The sequence below is a fragment of the Giraffa tippelskirchi genome, chromosome 6, assembly GCF_054371585.1.
Source record: "Giraffa tippelskirchi isolate mGirTip1 chromosome 6, T2T-mGirTip1v1.2.pri, whole genome shotgun sequence".
Lineage (NCBI taxonomy): Eukaryota > Metazoa > Chordata > Mammalia > Artiodactyla > Giraffidae > Giraffa > Giraffa tippelskirchi.
In genome coordinates this window covers 64,630,177-64,649,258 of record NC_137280.1, presented here as the reverse complement: position 1 = coordinate 64,649,258, position 19,082 = coordinate 64,630,177, and the positions used below count along the sequence as shown (strand labels likewise).

General features: G+C 46.6%; 1 long non-coding RNA gene across 1 annotated transcript in view; it reads right to left on the bottom strand.

The window, feature by feature from the left end:
- The window catches only part of LOC145508920 (uncharacterized), a 221,339-nt gene that overhangs the window by 44,515 nt on the left and 157,742 nt on the right, over positions 1–19,082 (bottom strand). The window lies entirely within an intron of this gene.

The following is a 19,082-nucleotide window of genomic DNA, read 5'->3' as shown; positions in this document are numbered from 1 at the left end:
GGGACTGGGTTGTGAGTTGGACCATTCATGAAGTCAGCTCACCGCCTTGCTTATTAGAGAGAAAAGGCAGGGTGCATATAATTAATAAAGTTACTAAGCTAAAGGGGAGTCCCTGGTGGCTAAGTAGTAAAGAATCCACCTACCAATGTAGGAGATGTGGGTCCTATCCCTGAGCTGAGAAGATATCTTGGAGGAGAAAATAGCAACCCATTCCAGTATTCTTGCCTGGAGGACCCCATGGACAGAGGAGCCTGGTGGGCTATAGTCCATAGGGTTGCAAAAAGAGTCAGACATGACTAAGCAAGTAAACAACTGAGCTCAGCAGTCCCATCAGGATTGGAACCCAGTGCTAAGTCCTATGCCACTGCCACTAGAGCACAGGCAAAGAGGAGAGGTAGTGACAACTGGGAACCCTCCCGAGAAGGGACTTGCAGGCTGAGAACACACATAAGTTCTGGCCACTGAATGTTTTCCTTCACCCAATACCGGATGAGAGCAAATAGCTGTGAGTCAAATAGCTGGAATCAACCAGCAGCCCTGCTTGAGCATGTGGGTAAGAAGGAAGCAGTTCCACAGAAAGGAATGCAATCTTCCCTGCATTTCCAAGCTCCATAAATCTAGGATCAAGGACAAGCAAAGGCTCCATGTTCCTTGATCCACCTCCTCCCGTCTCCACCCCACCACGCCCTGGTTTTACTGGCGATGAGAAAAGGGGCAGCGAACCCTTTGCGAGGGGTCTGCAGCTCTCCTACCTCTGCTGGGTTGAGACTAGAAAAAAAGGGCAGACAGGGATGCCCAGCTGATGCCCAGCACGTGATCCAGTGGGTTGGGGCCCAGGAGACAGTATTTTTCCATCAAATCCAGTACAGGGATTCTTCAGCTCACATTTTGACCCCCTTCTCCCCATGATGGGCGAAGAAATGCAGCTGTCCAATCACTCCATGCCTCACTGAGATGGTTATGTGCTCCAAGCTCTAAAGCATTCACATTCTATTGGGAAACAGACATAAATAAACCCATGTGTGAGCATGTGCGCAAACACACACCCTCCCAGGTGCACACAGAAAGAGGGAAAGCTGTGATAACAGTGCTAGCAAGCATACACACTTCACACGGCAAGCGGCATTTTAAACCTGGGCTCACATTATCACATCTAAGCCTCGCAATAACTCTGTGAGGTGGGGCTATTTTTAGCGCCATTTTTCAGGTGAGAAAAATAAGACAAAGACAAGTTCAAGCGTCCAAAGGCCCTAAGCTGTAAACGTGGAGTCAGCAGGGCCAGGTCTGACCCCAGAGCAAAACTGCGGTCATGAACTACCTTCTGTAATACTTTTTCAGTGGGAAACGGCTTCATCACATTACGAGTCATGTTCTGCCCACCTCCTCACACCGGCTTCCTCCACCCTTTCTAGGGAGTCATCATCCAAAGAGGGGGTGCCATGAGGAAGTTGATTACCCCTGGGCCCACTGTGTGTGCACCCAGGCGAGGAACACAACTTTATCAATAGACTTGCTGGGACCAAAATCTCCGCTTTGGCAAACATGGAACTGAAGGAGCCTCAGAGAGGTTAAACAACTTGCCCAGGGCCACACAGCCAGACCAAGGTCCAGTCCCATATTTGAACTTTAGGCTCATCTGATCTCGGAGAAGGCAATGGCACCCCACTTCAGTACTCTTGCCTGGAAAATCCCATGGATGGAGGAGCCTGGTAGGCTACAGTCCATGGGGTCGCTAAGAGTCGGACACGACTGAGCGACTTCACTTTCACTTATCCCTTTCATGCACTGGAGAAGGAAATGGCAACCCACTCCAGTATTCTTGCCTGGAGAATCCCAGGGACGGAGGAGCCTGGGGGCTGCAGTCTATGGGGTCACACAGAGTCGGACACGACTGAAGCAACTTAGCAGCAGCAGCTCATCTGATCTAGATCCAGAGCTCTCGGCTCCTCTAAAATGTGATTCATGCACCCGTGTCGAGGGGCTGGGGGATTTGATGAAAACGTAGAGACGTATGCTGAAAAATGTGATCACCATCTTTCCTGGAGGGAGAGAAACTTCCTGCGTAGTTATTAAAAGTAATGAACAGGGCGGGGCAGGACTGGGAATAGGAAGTCTTCGGCTTCCCAGCAGAGGGGGTGTTCTGGAGCCAAGAAGATGCTGTGCTCTGGAGGGCACATTCCAAGACAGGGTCGGGCTGCCTGCAGCAGTCGATGCGCGGGGCCCCGTGGAGGTCCCTGGGGCCAGGCGCCGGCTAAAGCTCCAGGAGCGGACTCGGCTTCTGAGGACAGGGACCGGCTTCAAGGCAGCAGCCGGCAGGACGGGCTCTTTGGCAGGCTTCCCTAGGATGGAATATGGAAAGATATTGCGCCTCCTTACTTCATGTTTCCTCAGCTTGGGAAAAAAGAGAAGAAAGAAAAGAAAAAAAATATGGACCTCCCTATCCCAACAGAGGATAAGAATTCACAAATGGAAAATCCACAGACCAAGAATGCAATTCTAAAGAAAACATCATCGTTTCCAATTCAGGCTGGTGCGGATACTTGTCATGGGTGCTACTATGGTCTGCCTGGTGTAGGAACAGTAGCGTTTAGAGTGGGGGTGCGGGGTCAGGTCAGGGGTCCTCCCTGTGGAAGAAGAGATTCCAGCCTGGGGTCAAGGAGTCCTGGGGCATAAGTCCTTGGTACCCAGTGGGGTTCAGTGGGATTGCGACCTTGACTTGAGCATTTCACGTGGGACACATCTATGAAGTGGGAATCATTTTTCTGCTTGCACCAGCCTCACATCCCTGTGAAGGGCTAAAAATAGCAACAAACAACCAACTACAGGAACAACGTTAATGATGTTTATCCAAGGGACACAGAATCGTTTCTCCCTCTGAGTGTGTGTGTGTTAGTTGCTCAGTCGTGTCCGACTCTTTGCGGCCCCGTGGACTGTAGCCCACGAGGCTCCACTGTCCATGTAATTCTCCAGGCAAGAATACTGGAATGAGTTGCCATTCCTTTCTGATAAGTGGGACAAACCAGTGGCTGTAGGGGGAAGTACATGGCATGATGCGGCTGCAAAGTTCTCAAGACAAACTATCTAGGCGGGAAATTGTGCTCTACTGCTGTGTGACCTTGGGTAAGTCACTCAACCTCTCTGTGCCCTATTTTCCTCATCCATAAAATGGAGATACTAATAGTCCAACCTCAGTGCACTGTGTAAAGATTTAATGACCTGAGGATTAATGATGATCAATACATGGTCAATATGTGTTAGTGATTATTATAAAATTGGTGACAGTCACACATAGTAAAATATTACTCATCAATGTTCAGGCCATTTTTGAACTCAGTAGCAGCTGCTCCTACAAACAGAGTAGTTGTTGCCAGGAGAGAGAGATACAAATGCTTCATGTTTCAAGATCTTAGAGGCATCCATTTTAAGATGATATAAAATGAATCCATGGAATACTCATTTAAGGGGTATTTTAATGAGCAACTGCAGGCCTAACAGGGGAGACAGACCCTCAGTGTTCTGTTGGTTTCCTCTGTCAATCTGGAACCCTCTTGACCAGGTAGTAAGCAAGGGTGATGGGTGTCATTATGTCTCCAGCACTGGAGGAGGTGCTGGGGGAGGACAGAGGAGAAAGGTCCTTTGAAAGCACGTACTATCTAAGGGGAGATGTACCTGGTGCCTCATGCATCTAAGTGGCTGTACCTCTGGGGATTCCACAAGGGGAGCAAGGCTAAGATGGCATGGGAGCAGGGAGAGGGCTGGTGGACCCATGGGACATGGGGCTGGGAATGATTGGGCTTGCTAGGGGTAAGAGCAGGCTGCAGATGCACAGAGCAGGACCTGGGAGGCCAGGCCGCAGAGGTATGCTTCTGTCCTAAGGACTGTGAATTCTAGACCTCGGAGTCAACAAGAACAGGCAAACCACACATGCCTTCACTGGGAAGGAACAGACGCAAGCCAAGCTGGGCTTCCGGAAGATGCCATGGGCATTGCAGAGGGTGGCTGGGAAGAGGCCAGGCCTGGAGTTGGGGGCTACTGCAGCATTTCAGGGGGTCTGACATCGGGAGCTGACCCCCACGTTGTGACGGTAAAGTCCACTGAGGGGTGACAAGTGGATGGCGGGAGAGATAAACTGAAGGCAGCGCCTGATTCAGGAGAGCTGGAAGCCGGGCTGGGACACGGTGCAAGGGAGACACTAGGACCTGAGTGAGGGTCTCCTGAAGAGGAGCAGACATTCTAGAAGTCAGAAAAGAGGAGCCTAAAACTTGTGTTCCCAACCACTGTGATTCTGTATTAGTTTCCTACAGCTGCCTGAGTGAATCAGCACAAACTCAGCAGTTTAAAATAAGATTTGGGAGCAACCTATGTGTCCATCAACGATGAGTGGATAAAGATGTGATACACACAGACAGACAGACAGACAGACACACACACACACACACACACACACACACTGGAATATTACTCAGCCCTGAAAAGAATGAAATTTAGACATTTGCAACAACATGGATGAACCCAGAAGGCATTATGCTTAGTGAAATAGATCAGAAAAGAGAAAGACAAATACTGTATGTTTTCACTTACATGTGGAACCTAAAAAAATAAAACAATGTAACAAAACAGAAACAGACTCACAATACAGAGAACAAACTACTGTTTATCAGTGGGGAAAGGATTAGGGGGGGAACAAGACAGGGGAAGGGGATTAAGAGGTACACACTACTAGGTATAAAAAAAATAAGATAGAGGATGTGATGTACAGCACAGGGAATATAACTTTTATTTCATAACAACTTTATATGGTGTATGATCTATAAAAATATTGAATTACCATGACAACACCTGATACTAATATTATGTTGCAAGTCAACTATACTTCCATAAAATAAAGTTTTTGATCAAATTCAGTTTGCAGGGCTGAGGCCCCATTACTTTGCTGGAAGTTGACTGCAGGCTACTCCTAGCAACTGGAGGCCACCACTCTCTTTGCAGGTAGGACCCCACTCTAGTGCTTTCCAGGTGCCACTAGTGGTAAAGAAAAAGCCTGCTAATGTAGGACACGTAAAAGATGCAGGTTCCATCAGTGGGTATCCGAGAAGGAAATGGCAACTCACTCCAGCATTCTTGCTTGGAGAATCCCATTGACTGAGGAACCTGGCAGGCTACAGTCCACGGGGTCACAAAAAGTCAGACATGACTTGGCATGCATGTACTCCACTTATAAGTCAGCAGCAGCCCACCAAACCCTTCTCACACTTGGAATCTCTCTGACTCTTCTTTGGAGGTATCTCTGCAATCCCACTCAGAGATGATTCTCTGCACAGTCCAGGATAACCCCGCTGTACTGGCCCACTGATTACTAACATTAATTACATCTGCAAAGTCCCTTGTGCCATGTGAAGTACCACACTCATAGGCATAACACCAGCGGTTAGAATATGGAGCTCTTCTGCCTACCAGGCTTCTTTGCTTCTCAATAGGATACTGGTAAACATCATACAATAAACTATAAGGTATGGTGAGCATGATCACAGAAGATGGCGCTGGGTTCTAAGGAATCCTGGGGAAGAGGCACTTTGCCACCTTGAAGATTAAGAAGTAGGGGAATATCAGGACATGCTGGGCTTCTCCAGTGGCTCAGTGGTAAAGAATCTACCTGCCAATGCAGGAGACTCGAGCTCGATCTCTGGGTCAGGAAGAGCTCCTGGAGAAGAAAATGGCAACCCACTCCAGTAGTTCTGCCTAGGAAATCCCACGGACAGAGTGGCCTGGCGGGCTACAGTCCATGGGGTCACAAAAGAGTCGGGTGTGACCGAGCAACTAAACAACAGGAAAGGCTTCCCAGAAGAAAAATGAGATTACCTAATGGAATCTATGGATGAACAGGAGCGAAGGGAAGTGTCACCCCCAGACTTGATTAGCCTACGGATCATTAGAATACCATGTTTACAAGAGGCCAGAAGCTAGACTCCAAGGAAACACCCTGGGTTGGAGATGTGGACGGTGTCACAGGAGCCAGCCCCCCTGCAGGCTAAGAGATGCTGTCCCTCTCCCCACTCCTGGTCAGGAGACTCTGCCTTTCTAAGAACCTTCCAGAAGTAACACAGTGCACCTTCATGGAAATGCCACTCCATGAAGGAAAGGATTTAAGTAAGTCTGCACTGCAGGTGCTGCTCTGGACAGAGGTCTGAGATACCGGAAATACAAATGATATGCAGATCAGTGTGCAAGACAAATTTCCAATTTCCTAAAGGAAAGAAGAAAGTGATCACTTGTGAGTATGCAGGACCTTGGGGAAGTCAATTGTCAACCATTCACAATTTTTGCAAAGTGGTTTTTAAACCTTTGGTAGCCTGAAAATGGCCATAGAGGGATTTTCCCACAGAAATCAACAAACCTACAATTCACGGTTTTTATTCCTTCCTGAGAGGTCAAACGGTGCACCACTGGGTTTGAATAAATCACCAAATTGATAACAGGGATTATCTCAGGAAGAGGTGGGATAGGTTTCATGGTGGTGTTGGTTACATTCCCTTCCTTATATTATTACTTTTAAAAAGTAGAGCAATTAAAGCAATTATTAATTTTTTAAAATTACTTTCCCGGATATTAAAAATAATGAACGCAAAACAAACTGCAGCGAGCTAAACCCCCTTTTCAAGGCTCTCTGCCTGGGATGCAGCTTCGGCATCCCGAACACCGCGTCTGCTTCCAGCTGGTCCAGGCAAATGGGAAGCACCACCTAGTGATAACGGGGTGCTCCTCGCCACTGACCGCACTGCTGGGAATTGGGCAGCCCAGAAGGCTGGGGTCCTCCCCAGGTCCTCTGGAGAGGCTGGGCATGCCTCCCAGGGAAAAGTCTTCACCAACTGCAATCTCAGCCCCAGGCCTCATCTGCTACAATCATCATGAATCAGACTCGGATAATCAAGGAACAAGAAAGCTTCTCAAGGGCCCTCCAGCTCTGCTCCCCGACCAGCCCCTCCCCTCCTGCTGCCAGACCCAGAGAAGTGAAGGCGGTGGGGAGGTCCCTGAGCCGCAGAGAGCAGACCCCCACCACCACCACCAACGACTAGCCCAGTGGGTGTAAAGCTTTCTCGTTTATCACGGCCTCAGCAACATACTCACTGGACCCCACGGATCTTAGACGGGAGAAGGCAGGCTCCCACCTGGGGGGCTGGATGGAGACCCAGCTGTAGACTAACAGGCTCCTCCAGGCAGACACTCCCTGGTTTACCCTGATTTCACAGCTGTCACCACCTGGACCAGAGACTTTTCCACTGGGAATGTTTCAGTGGAATCTTTCCCCTGGCATCGCTCTGATGATTCACTTCCTCTGTGACTTCTCAGTGCAGTGAACACACCGAGTGCCATCACATGCAGTGGTGAACATGCCGTGACACACAGCCATGATGGCAGCTGTGATGGGGGTCAGCTCAGAGCCACACTGCCAGGGGCAGCCTAGTGGGGGAAACTGAGGCACAGGCAGACGGCTGCTCATTTCCTGGAGAGCCTCCGCTGAGCTCCCAGCCCGGATGCCTGGCACACTGCATTTGATTATGACATGACTGCTGATCAGAGGGTGATCTTCTCTGACCTCTCACAGCATCTTTGTCTTCCCTTATCATATCATTGTGCATGTGAACAACTTGCAGCCTGTCCTTCTTCTCCATCACGTAGCCATTATTATTAATCATTATCACCATGTCTAAGTGGGCCAATAATGAAATCTCTGCACATGCTCCAGTTCCCTCAACCACTCCCATATTCCATGACACTGAAGCTCTTATTTTCATTTTTCACTGCTACGAATACCGCTACAGCCAACATCTTTGTGCACAAGCACAACCAGATGCTGAAAAGTTACTCTGAAACAAACCTACCAGTTTTTGATTACTGCCAACTCCCAGAATACCAGCAACTCAGTGCATGTCACGTCAACGTTGACACTGGGAAATGAGAGGACAGAGACCAAGCTCCTATCTACAGGTGACAGGCGACTGACTGAGGATGGCTGCCAATGTAAATGAGGGTGTGGGTGCCCAGGAGGAGGTAGCTAACACACTTCGTACTGGATCATGAACTGGACAACAGGAGTTTCGGGGTGTCACAAACCTACCCACTGTCAGCTATCCTATCACTGCTCTGAAACGCACTGAGAGGGTCCCTTGGACATGGTCCAGGAGAGGTTCATACACAGCGTTCAGAAGAACAGCATTCAGGGAGCTTGATACAAGGTCAGGAAGCCCAACTCACCTGGACACCTGGACTTGAGGCCAGCTGGGTTTGCACTCACCCTTCTTAAGTCCTTCAACCTCTCTGAGTCTCTATTTCTCCATCTTTGGTGGATGGGTCTGAGATGACGTCTGAGATCCTTTATCTGATGCTCTATGAGCCTCGGCAACCCGAGAGCAGGCAGCTGCTGACCCCGGAAAGGCAGGAGCCAGGTGTCCTCACTTAGACCAGGATCGTGTGCACGTCCAACCTCCATAGCACTGGAGCTCTGATTTGGAGAACCACCACTGTCTGTGCAGGGTAACTACCCCGTGTCACCTGAGTAGCTTGTGGAATTGTAAGTGTCCTGAGGGCAGAATATGTGTGTGACTCACCTCTGCCTCCCTTATGATCCTAGCTGAGTGGTGAGTGGGTATGAGAATTCATGCTGTATCCTTTGTAATAGCAAATTTAAAAAAATAATCTAAAAGACACCAGCAAAGAACGAGTTAACATAAATCATGATCCAGCTGCGGAAGATGACAGTTAGCCTTACGATGGAGATCTAGCCTTACTAACACAGAAAGATGCCCACAACATATTCTCCAGGCATAATTCATTACAGGCCCACAGGAAGGGTTCTGGTCAACCATGTGTGCCATGGATGGAAATCCCTGGGTCTTGGGATTTTAGGTCAATTTTTAAACTTTATCCTTTGTCCTGTTCTGAATTATTTCACTTTTTTCATAGTTAGTAAGTATCCCTTTCTAGCAGTGTCTAAGGCAAGAGCTGGCAAACTTTGGCCTTCAGGCCAAATCTGGCTACCATCTGCTTTTTTCAGCTAAGAATGGTTTTTACATTTTTAAATGATTGGGGTAAAAATCAGAAGAATAGAGTTTTGTGACATGAAAATTATGTGAAATTCACTTCAGTGTACAAAAATAAAGCTTTACTGAGCACATCCATGCCTATTTGTTCTATATTGTCCACAGTTGCTTTTGTGTTACACTAGTGACACAGAGATGGTGTGGTGTGCCCATCCTAAAATATTTACTCCCTTACCCTCTGCACAGAAAGTCTTCCAACCCTGGCTTTCTGGAAATCTTTCCAGAAAAAATTCTTGAAACCTACTCCAGAATTCGAGCTCACTGGGGTCCTAAGTCTCACATTTGATTATGATATATTTAGTCAGTCCTCGCTATTTGTAGATTCTATATTTGTGAATTCATGCTCAGTCACTCACTTGTGTCCGATTTACACTCACTTGTGTCCGATTTTCTGTGACCCTTTGAACTGCAGCTCCCCAGGCTCCTCTGTCCATGGGATGATCCTGGCAAGAATACTGGAGTGGATTGCCATTCATCCACTCACTAAAATTTATCTGTAGCCCCAAAGTCTCAGCACTTTCACAGTCATTCACCAATATTCCCAAGAGGCACAGAAAAACCAAAAAAACTGAGTCACCTATCACTGAGGTCCCAGCTGAGGTCCACCAAGTAGACTCTGCTTCTTGCAAAAAAAGTGTGTGCCACTTTCAGGACAAGGTGTCTGAGCATCTCTACCTTCCCCTTTCCCCTCTGCCAGCTTGATGGATATCAAAGTCCTTGAAGGATGGTGGACCAACAACCTGGAAGAGACCTGAATCTTCTAATCAGTGTCTGAAGAAACACTACCCACTGAGGAGGAACATCCTCCTTGGGCTATTTTTAGAGTGAAAAACAGGCATCTTTTGTGCTGAGCTACTAAGATGTTGAGGCTTATTTGCTACAGCATCTAGAGTTACTCAAATGAAACATTCTCATCTTTTTTTTCCCCTTGGGTGAGGAAACTGAGGCTCAAAGTGGTAAATTAAACTTGACAAGATTACACAACTAGAAAAGTGTTGATTTTCTTGAGTTCCATGAAAAGTTTATAATGATAATGCTTTTATTCCCACCCACCTACCCACCCCCCGGCCCTTTGCAGTGCCTTGCCGCATGCAGGATCTTAGTTCCTTGACAGATCAGGGATTGAACCTATGCCTCAGCGGTGAAAATGCAGAGTCTTAACCACTGGACCACCAGGGAAGTCCCCAGTGCTCTTTCTATAACACCCAGCTACTGACGTGCTAAGAGGTTTTTAAGTGTTCTGAGAGTTTGGATGAAAAAGAGTTCAGGAGGAAATACTCTAAAAAGTACAAGGCACTCTAGAAATAACCAAGTCTCATTTATCATCAGCTTTCCTGTCCACCTTCTCTTTTTCTGGTCAAGTTCACTCCATCCAAAACTTCATTTTCAATGGAAGCAGAGAAAGCAAACGTGGTAGCAGACATCACCAGCCGTTCTCAAAGCCTTTTCGTTACTTTGAAATGGGCTAACAAAGCCATCTTCTCCACCTAGTGGGGCCACACCTCCCCAACCCCCAGCCTGTCCTCGTGACGGGTTCACTGTGAGCACCGCCCACAGCCAGCCATGGCCAGGCGGCTTCAGAGAAGCCAAAGAAGTTATCAGAAATGAGGACTGGATCTGACAGTGAGGCCAGATGTGCAGACAGGGGCATTTCAAGGCCCTCACTTCCCCGCTCATGATTAGTCAGCTTCTAGCAATGATGAGAATCTGAGGCTGTCGCCCAATAGTGACCTTCTCGGTCACTCCAGTGAGGAAAGATCATTTCAGTCTGCACCAGAGGACTCTCAAATGTGAACGCTGATGGAGAGCTTCACAACATTAGCTGACCTTCAGTTTAGAGATGAGGACAAACTCCCAGAGAAAAGATATTTAGTCTGTCCAGCGACTCTCCATGCATTCGATGTGCACCTATTACGTACGTGTCAGGCTGAGACCAAAACCCATGGGAAACACGATTCCTCACCTTGAAAACCCAGGGCTTAATGAGAGACACAGACACGTTTGCTTCAGGTCCACATATTTTCAAGGGCCCACTACTTTTGGGTTCCCATTCTTCACTGAACCAACAGCAATCATAGCAGCCATGATGGTCCAAACCTATGTGCACTTTTACACGTCTGTCTTCCCCAGAAGAGTGTGACGATTTCTGTGAAGTTCATCTGTGTGACCCCAGCATTTAACACAGATCCTCACAAGGTGTGGTGTGGGCTGAACTGAGTCGAATGAATGAGTGAAACACGCTGGGAGTATAAAAAAGAACAAAAACACATTTCTGAAGCCCAAGGCAATGAGAATAGATTACTATTGAGGATGCATAGGTAAATAATTACAGTAAATCCAAGAACATCAGACACGTAAAGAAACAAGGCAGGAGAAGTTGTCGGTTCTGGTAGGAGGAGTCACCCCACGGTGTGTGTGTGCCACGTGCTCAGTAGTATCCAACTTTTTGTGACCCTATGGACTGTACCCCACCAGGCTTCTCTGTCCAAGGGATTCTCTAGGCAAGAATATTGGAGTGGGTCACCACTTCCTACTCCGTGGGATCTTCCTGACCCAGGGATTGAACCTGTGCCTCTTACATTGCAGGTGGATTTCTTACCACTGAGCCATCAGAGAAACCCCTCCCCATGGTAACTAGGCACAAATTAGGACCATTGGTTAGCAGTTCTATGGCTTCCTGACCTGCCCCCGCAGAGCATTCGCTTTGTTGTTGTTTAGTCGCTAAATTGTGTCTGACTCTTTGTGACCTCATGGACTGCAGCAAGCCAGGGTTCCCTGTCCTTCACTATTTCCCAGAGTTTGCTCAAATTCATGTCCATTGAGTCGGTGATGCCATCCGACCATCTCATTCTCTGCCACCCTCTCCTCCTTTGGCCTTCAGTCTTTTCTAGCATCAGGTCAGCATTCACTGCAAACTATTAAAACCTCTTGCTCATCATCTGTCCCCTTCAAAGATGAAATTCCCGTAGGAGTAGAGACAGCTCCTCTCCTGTCCATTCCCCAGTACTCAGCAGTGCTCATGAACATTTTTGGAATGGATATTCCAAGTTAGAGTCACAAAGGCACATTCCAATTCCATAATGGATCTAAATATCTGTCTATCTACCGACAGTGTTGATAAGCCTACACACGAGAAGCAGCGGCTGACTCTGCCATGAAGAAAACATAAAGGATATTATATAAACACACATAACATGCGGTTACCGCAATGATAACCACAACCCATCCTTATGGAGCCCTAGCTGTTCACTGGGCGTGGTCCCCAGAGGTAAAGCTCACAACAGCCTCATGAGGAAATCGGCAGTATTCTTCTCATGTTTCAGAGGAGGAGATGGAGGCAGAAGCACAGAGAAGTGAAGCTGGTTTCCCAAGGTCACACAGCTAGCAAGGACAAGAGCTATGGTGTGACTTCATGGTATCCTGCGAGAGCATGACCTCAAATCAGGAGAGCTGGAGGGAAGGAGAAATGAAATCACTTGTGCACAGCAAAAAAGCATCCAGCACAGAACTAGACAGAACCTGGGAACAAAGCAGACCATGGCCTTCACACCTCATCACAACAACCTGCATGCACAGATCTGCCCACAAATACCAATTTGGTGATTCTCAACCACCTGAAGAAATTTTTTTTACAAGCTCTGAGGCCCAGATCCCTCCATAGGCCAATTAAACCCCAGGTAGTGCAGTGCCAGGGCTTCCCTGGTAGATCAGTAGGTAAAAAATCTGCCTGTAGTGCAGGAGACCTGGGTTTGATCCCCAGGAAGATCCCCTGAAGAAGGGAATGGCAAACCACTCCAGTATCCTTGTCTGGAAAATCCCATGGAGGAGCCCAGCAGGCTACAGTCCCTTGGGGTTGCAAAGAGTCAGACACGACTGAGCGTGCAGCATGCATGTGCTAGGAGGGCTGGTGAAAGGAATCAGGTGCTAATGTTCTCTGCAAGCTCCCAGGTGACTATGGTATGCATCCAGGGCTGAGAAACTCCGCTGCCTTCCCAGGAGCACAGAGCAGGGCCCTGGCAGGGGGAACTACAGACTGATCACTGAGAATCAGGCGTGAGTACAAGAAAAAAATGACTTCACTGCTGGACTACTGTTTCCCTAGACTAGTTACTCAATTCACCTACAGCTATACCCTGAAACACTGCATCATCTCGGCTTGTGGCCAAGAACTTCATGCATGCCCACTAATGCCAAGATGATGGGCTTGCATTTGCTTGGAGAGAATGCCCATGGCCCCCAATCCTAAGGCTCTGCCCCATAGGAGCTGGAGACCTGGCAAAAGTCCCCTTACTCTCTGAGCATCTATTTTCTCATCTGCAAAGTAAGAATAATCATACCTATTTTAGAGGGCTACCATGAGGGTTAAAGGTGATATGGATGCTGAAGAATTTACTAAGATGAAAAACAAAAGCAGAAAAGTACCACTCTGAAAGAAAGTGTTATTATTGCCAACTTGGAGGAAGTTGAGGAGAGATCGGGGTTCAAGCCAGACTTAGCCTTTACTTTTGAGTCAAAAAATCACTCTGCCTCTTCTGTCATCCATAGTATGGCAGTGGACCCCTTACTCATCCTCCCACTCAGCAAACTTGGACTGGGCATCAACCATCATGTCATTCTATGGATCAAATTAGATAGTACATATGAACTGCTTTGGAAGTTGTAACATGTTCTACAAATGAGAGGAGATGGTTCTTGCTTGTAATGATTAATTATGGGCTTATGGAACCTTAGGGCCAATGGGGACCTTAGAGGATCATACACAGTATGATGTTGGATCCCTCTCAGTCCCAGTGTGGTCTCTAAGTGGACACCTCCAGCTATGATGCCCTGACCACTGTCTGAGACAACCCATTCATCCACAAAGCTCCGTTTCCTTTTATTTGCTTGCTACCTGTCTGCTTGTCCTATCCTCTTTCCCATCTTAGTTCTGATCTTTGGGGCCATAAAAGACAAGTCTGACCTATTGCATTCCTCTCAGCCTTTCATTATTTGGAGACAACCATCATGGAAGTCCACCTCCATCACTCAACGTCCCTCTGGTCTTGTCTATGCCATGCTAAGGCAGCCCTAGACCCCGTGTCTCAGCTGGCTTAGGCTGCCATAATAAAATATCACAGACTGGGTGGCTTAAGCAGAATTTCTTTCTCAGAAGTGTGGAAACCGAAGTCCAAGGTCAAGGTGGAGGCAGGTCCAGTATCTTCCAAGGCCTCTCTTTGGGTTGCACCATGGCCACTTTCTCACTGTGTCCACATATTGTGGCGAAAGAGAGAGAGATTAAGATCTCGCCACTTCTTATTATTTAGGGCACTAATCCCATCACAGGGGCACCACTCTCATCACCTCACCTAACCCTAATCAGCCCCAAAGGCCCCATCTCCAAACACTACCCCCTTGGGGATTAGCACTTCCACAAATGAATTTGGGGGGAACACGATTCAGTCCATAGCACATCCCCCCAGAAGGTTCTCTTGCTAAGCAAAAGCAAATCTTACTCAGACACTGACCGGGTGTGCACAATGTCTACCAAGCACTGGTTGTCTATGCCAAGGAAACAGATAAGCGTTACCCGCCCTTAAGACACAAAGAGGTTCACTGTCGACATGTAAGAAAGAGGTCTCTGGATCCTAAGAAAGACTGGGCCACAAACGGGAAGAGGAAGTTCACAAAGAAGTCAAAGAGGTGATAGCAGGAAGGAAGCACAGCCCTGCCCTTTGATTAGCTTTTATTACAGAGGGGATGACCGCTGAGCTGAAATCAGGAAATCCTTATCCATCCATTATGGACAGAATGCCTTCTACACCAGGCCCCGAGCTCTAAGCTGCAGGCACACCTTTTTGGGGTCAGTTTTGTCACTGATAAATTCAAAGGATGTTTCCTACTACAGTTCTCCCTTTATATCCACGGGGGAATGGTTCCAGGCCCTCCACATATACTAGTATGTGAAGATGCCCAAGTTCCTGGTATAAAATGGTATAGTGGCCACCGCTTAACCCTGGTGATCCAGTGGTTAAGACTCTATGCTTCCACTGCAGAAGGTGTGGGTTCAATCCCTGGTGGGGAACTAAGATTTCACAAGCCGCACAGCACACCCCTTCCCCCACAAAAGAAAAAAAAAATGGAAAAACCTTCTGCAGACCACCCAGTCCAGCCTCCTACTGATTGATTCATCTAAAATACACAAAAAGGGCTCATTTCAGAATGAGTCATTCTTATTTTTTAAAAATGGTGTAGCATTTGCATATAACCTACACACATCCCCTGTACACTTTAAATCACCTTTAGATTGCATATAATACCTGATATGATGGAAATACTATGTAAATAGTAGCCAGCATGCAGCAAATTCAAGTTTTGCTTTTTGGAACTTTCTGGAATTTTTTTGCAAATATTTGCAGTCTGTGGTTGGTTGATTCCACAGATGCAGAGCCCAAGAATACAGAGGTTGGACTGTAGAGAGGAGGTTGTATCAGTCAACATTGGTAACAGCTCACAACACATAGTAGGCTCTCAAGACGTGTTATTTTTGTCGTTGCTTCTCCCTTCTTGAATCAAGGAGCATCTGCTCTGAGATGGGAAAACAAACCTATACATACAAATAAACCTAAGTGAAATTTTACATGAATTACAAAAGCCTACTGATCATTAAAAATTCCTGGGAGAAACTGATGGCGGTACACTAATTAATCAGATTTATAGACATCCAGCATCACTTAACAAATCCTTGCTCCTTAGAGGAGCAAATATTAGGACTGTCACTTGGCAGATTTCTAATTTACACGCCTCTGGGAAGACCGGAAGGATACTCACTTAGGAATAAAGTTCTCTCTAAAATGTTCAAGAGTGAACAATTGCCAGCTTCACAGGAAAAAGACAAGTTAGCTGTCATTACTATCAAGCAGTGTGGTTGGCAGCCTCCCTGTGTGTCCACAACCAGCAGACTTTGCTGAGGATCAGATGTGAGAAAGCAGATCATGAGGCAAAACATGGGTGAGTGTCCTTGAGGTAAGACTTGTTGCAGGGCGTTCACAGTATGTGGAAGAAAATGTAATAGAAATTGAGTTGGATGGAAGACATCAAACCAGACATTCACGTGCAAAAACGCACCTCACTCCCCACAAACCACATGCTTATCACTTTCCCATTACAGTATTAAAGTATGCTCTTTGTTTGAAAAAAAAACAAAATTCACAAAGTAAAAGTTCCCAGTTTCTCACACCTTCCAATTACATTTCCCGGAAATGTCTGTCAACAGGAAGCTCATACCCTTCTCAGAATTTTTCTCATGTGCAAACATGCATGTGTACTATTTTGCTCTGTCTTGTTTTGACAAAGATGGGCTAATTTTACACCAAAAAGACTACAACTTTTCTTATTCAAATAACTGATTATGAATACCTTTCCATACTAGTATATATAAATGCATCTATTTAAATTGTTTTTACTTTCACTTTGAAATAATTTCACACTGACAAGAGTTTAAAAACAGAATGAACGTCCACAGCCTTGCAAATCCTCATATTGATATCTTATATAACCACATTATAATGATCGTTGTATCAGGAAATTAACGCTAAACTACTCCTATCGTTTAACCCAGAGACATGATTCAAATTTTACCAGTAATGTCTTTTTCCAACCCAGAAGCCAACCCAGGGTTCACACACTGCCTTTAGTCATCATGTCCCTTAGTTTTCTTGAATCTGACATCATTCCTCAGCCTTGCTTTGTCTTTCATTTTTAAAAGTACTGACCAGTGACTTGCAGAATGTCCCTCGGTAATGTCCCACGGTAATGTCCCTTGCAGAATGTCCACCAGTTTGGGTTTGTTTGGTGTTTCCTCATGATTAAATCCAGGTTATGCACTTCTGGCGAGAACAGCACAGAAGCAATGACTGACCCCAGGGCTGGGGCAGAGAGAGCATGGCATGAGCCTGGAACATCTGGCGCTAGAAAGTAAAGCAGAGCTCAAAAAATGATCTAGAAATGTCAAAAGGACCTAGAACCCAAACTGAAGGGCATCCCAGTGGTCAAATCTGGGAAAACTTGAGGGAAAAAAATGTAATGGTGCATTGTAACCAATTAAGAATTTATGAGTTCATGCATCTTGCGTGCCTGTGTTCTCAGTCATATCTGACTCTTCACAACCCCATGGACTATAGCCCGTCAGGCTCCTCGGTCCATGGGATTTTCCAGGCAAGAATACTGGAGTGGGTTGCCATTACCTCTTCCAAGGAATCTTCCCAACCCAGGGATTGAACTTGAGTCTCTCTGGGGTCTCCTGCATTGCAGGCGGATTCTTTACAATAGAATATTTGTAGAGAAAGGAAAGTTCTTCCTTACATTAGAATTCCAACTGATAATGTGGAAGTGATGATGGAAACAGATGCTGTTTGGCAATACCAGTAATAATAGTTTCAAGCAAGAATTATCAATGGAGGCTAAAATTAGTTAAGCAAAAGTATGCTGAGAAACATGATATTTATATACTAATCAAAGTATCTCTTGATAAGATACTTACTGATTACAAAGGGAGAAACAGTAACTTGATGGTGGAAAAATCTGGCAGACATGACTTTCATCAAGAGATCAAGGTAAACATCATCAGTCCTGGGACAAGCCAGCACCAAGGACCTCCAGATCTACCCTAGAGAAGGTCACAAGACCTCCTTCTCTGTGACTAAGGAGTATGACACTGTACTCAGGGAAGCTGTCCTCCAGCCTCTGCTGCTTTATCAATGCTGTGACACAAACATCTCCTGAAATGTGCTTTACTATCTCTAGAGGACAGATTCATGGGCGGCGGAGGGGGGGCTTCCGGGTCAAAGGGGGCACACACTCTAAACTTTGAGTTGTTGCTGCTATTGTTGTTCAGTTGCTAAGTCGTGTCCAACTCTTTTTGACCCCCATGGACTGCAGCACGCCAGGCTTCCTTGTCCTTCATTATCTCCCAGAGTTTGCTCAAATTCACATCCATTGAATAGGTGATGTTATCAAACCATTTCATCCTCTGCCACCCGCTTCTCCTTTTGCCTTCAGTCTTTCCTAGCATCAGAGTCTTTTCCAGTGAGTTGGCTCTTCACCTTAGGTGGCCAAAGTTTTGGAGCTTCAGCAATAGTCCTTCCAATGAATAATCAGGGTTGATTTCCTTTAGGATTGACTGGTTTGATCTTGTAGTTCAAGGAACTCTCAAGAGTCTTCTCCAACACCACAATTTGAAAGCATTGATTTTTTGGCGCTCAGCCTCCTTTAGCATCCAACTCTCACATCCATACATGACTACTGGAAAAACCACAGCTTTGACTATATGAACCTTTGTCGGCAAATCGATGTCTCTGCTTTATAATTAAAAACAACAACTTTGAGAGTTGCTGCCAGATCCCCCTTCAATGAGGCTGGTCCCACTCATCACCACCCAGCAGTGCCTAAGAAGACCCATTTTCCTTTGCCAACAACATTCATCACTGCAAGCTGCCAGAATGCCTAACATGGGAGCAAAGGAGGCCAGTCGGGTCTGTGTTAGCACCTGGGCAGGTGCAGCAGGAACGGCAGGAGTCAGCAGAAGTCGGAGCAGCCTCCTTTATGGAGGTGATTGAGGTTGAACGAGGTCATAAGAATGGAGCCTTGATCCACAGAATTAGTGTATTTATAAGAAGAGACACCAGAAAGCTAGTGCCTCCCCTCCCCACCCCCTCCTGTGAAGATATAGCAGGAAAGTAGCTGTCTGCAAACCAGGAAGAGAGCTCTCACCAGAAACTGAATCTGCTGCACCTTGATCTTGGACTTCCCAGCTTCCGGAACTGTGAGAAAATAAATTTTCTGTTGTTGAAGGCATCCAATGTATGGTTTTGTGTTATGGCATCTCAGGTTGATAAAGACCCGAGCCCTCCATGAACCAGACCAGTGGCCTGATTGGTTTGTTTTTAAAGTATGTCCTCATCACTCACTGAGCATAACCCCCAGCATCTGCATGTGTGTGTGTGTGTG